The sequence below is a fragment of the Eucyclogobius newberryi genome, unplaced genomic scaffold (genome assembly GCF_026437365.1).
Source record: "Eucyclogobius newberryi isolate DKJ021-1_F unplaced genomic scaffold, fEucNew1.0.hap1 SCAF_325, whole genome shotgun sequence".
NCBI lineage: Eukaryota > Metazoa > Chordata > Actinopteri > Gobiiformes > Gobiidae > Eucyclogobius > Eucyclogobius newberryi.
The window spans coordinates 15,001-17,500 of NW_027315974.1; positions in this window are offsets into that span (position 1 = coordinate 15,001).

Consider the following 2,500-nt stretch of genomic DNA (forward strand, 5'->3'; position numbering starts at 1 on the left):
GGGTGCTCGGCGGAGGCCATGCCCGGCCAGAGTGTCCCTTCCCCGGGCAGAGTCTGGGGAGAGTGGGGGGTGGCTCTGGAGGTGCTCCGGGGGCTCCAGGGGTTCCAGGGGGTGGTCGGCGGAGGCCATGCCCAGCCAGAGTGTCCCTTCCCCGGGGTGAGTCTGGAGGAGAGTGGGGGGTGGCTCTGGGGGTGCTCCGGGGGCTCCAGGGGGTGCTCGGCGGAGGCCATGCCCAGCCAGAGTGTCCCTTCCCCGGGGTGAGTCTGGAGGAGTGGGGGGTGGCCCTGGAGGTGCTCCGGGGGCTCCAGGGGCTCCAGGGGGTGCTCGGCGGAGGCCATGCCCAGCCAGAGTGTCCCTTCCCCGGGGTGAGTCTGGAGGAGTGGGGGGTGGCTCTGGAGGTGCTCCGGGGGCTCCAGGGGGTGCTTGGTGGAGACCATGCCCAGCCAGAGTGGCCCTCCCCCGGGGTGAGTCTGGGGAGAGTGGGGGGTGGCTCTGGAGGGCCTCCGGGGGTTCCAGGGGCTCCAGGGGGTGCTTGGTGGAGGCCATGCCCAGCCAGAGTGGCCCTTCCCCGGGGTGAGTCTGGGGAGAGTGGGGGGTGGCTCTGGGGGTGCTCCGGGGGCTCCAGGGGGTGCTCGGCGGAGGCCATGCCCAGCCAGAGTGTCCCTTCCCCGGGGTGAGTCTGGAGGAGTGGGGGGTGGCCCTGGAGGTGCTCCGGGGGCTCCAGGGGCTCCAGGGGGTGCTCGGCGGAGGCCATGCCCAGCCAGAGTGTCCCTTCCCCGGGGTGAGTCTGGAGGAGTGGGGGGTGGCTCTGGAGGTGCTCCGGGGGCTCCAGGGGGTGCTTGGTGGAGACCATGCCCAGCCAGAGTGGCCCTTCCCCGGGGTGAGTCTGGGGAGAGTGGGGGGTGGCTCTGGGGGTGCTCCGGGGGCTCCAGGGGGTGCTTGGTGGAGACCATGCCCAGCCAGAGTGGCCCTTCCCCGGGCAGAGTCTGGGGAGAGTGGGGGGTGGCTCTGGAGGTGCTCCGGGGGCTCCAGGGGTTCCAGGGGGTGCTCAGTGGGGGCCATGCCCAGGCAGAGTGTCCCTTCCCCGGGGTGAGTCTGGAGGAGTGGGGGGTGGCTCTGGAGGTGCTCCGGGGGCTCCAGGGGGTGCTTGGTGGAGACCATGCCCAGCCAGAGTGTCCCTTCCCCGGGGTGAGTCTGGGGAGAGTGGGGGGTGGCTCTGGGGGTGCTCCGGGGGCTCCAGGGGGTGCTTGGTGGAGACCATGCCCAGCCAGAGTGGCCCTTCCCCGGGGTGAGTCTGGGGAGAGTGGGGGGTGGCTCTGGAGGGCCTCCGGGGGTTCCAGGGGTTCCAGGGGGTGCTCGGCGGAGGCCATGCCCAGCCAGAGTGGCCCTTCCCCGGGCAGAGTCTGGGGAGAGTGGGGGGTGGCCCTGGAGGTGCTCCGGGGGCTCCAGGGGCTGCTTGGTGGAGACCATGCCCAGCCAGAGTGGCCCTTCCCCCGGGTGAGTCTGGGGACAGTGGGGGGTGGCTCTGGAGGTGCTCCGGGGGTTCCAGGGGCTCCAGGGGGTGCTCGGCGGAGGCCATGCCCAGCCAGAGTGTCCCTTCCCCGGGGTGAGTCTGGAGGAGTGGGGGGTGGCCCTGGAGGTGCTCCGGGGGCTCCAGGGGGTGCTTGGTGGAGACCATGCCCAGCCAGAGTGGCCCTCCCCCGGGGTGAGTCTGGGGAGAGTGGGGGGTGGCTCTGGAGGGCCTCCGGGGGTTCCAGGGGCTCCAGGGGGTGCTTGGTGGAGGCCATGCCCAGCCAGAGTGGCCCTTCCCCGGGGTGAGTCTGGGGAGAGTGGGGGGTGGCTCTGGAGGGCCTCCGGGGGTTCCAGGGGCTCCAGGGGGTGCTTGGTGGAGGCCATGCCCAGCCAGAGTGGCCCTTCCCCGGGGTGAGTCTGGGGAGAGTGGGGGGTGGCTCTGGGGGTGCTCCGGGGGCTCCAGGGGGTGCTCGGCGGAGGCCATGCCCAGCCAGAGTGTCCCTTCCCCGGGGTGAGTCTGGAGGAGTGGGGGGTGGCCCTGGAGGTGCTCCGGGGGCTCCAGGGGCTCCAGGGGGTGCTCGGCGGAGGCCATGCCCAGCCAGAGTGTCCCTTCCCCGGGGTGAGTCTGGAGGAGTGGGGGGTGGCTCTGGAGGTGCTCCGGGGGCTCCAGGGGGTGCTTGGTGGAGGCCATGCCCAGCCAGAGTGGCCCTTCCCCGGGGTGAGTCTGGGGAGAGTGGGGGGTGGCTCTGGGGGTGCTCCGGGGGCTCCAGGGGGTGCTCGGCGGAGGCCATGCCCAGCCAGAGTGTCCCTTCCCCGGGGTGAGTCTGGAGGAGTGGGGGGTGGCCCTGGAGGTGCTCCGGGGGCTCCAGGGGCTCCAGGGGGTGCTCGGCGGAGGCCATGCCCAGCCAGAGTGTCCCTTCCCCGGGGTGAGTCTGGAGGAGTGGGGGGTGGCTCTGGAGGTGCTCCGGGGGCTCCAGGGGGTGCTTGG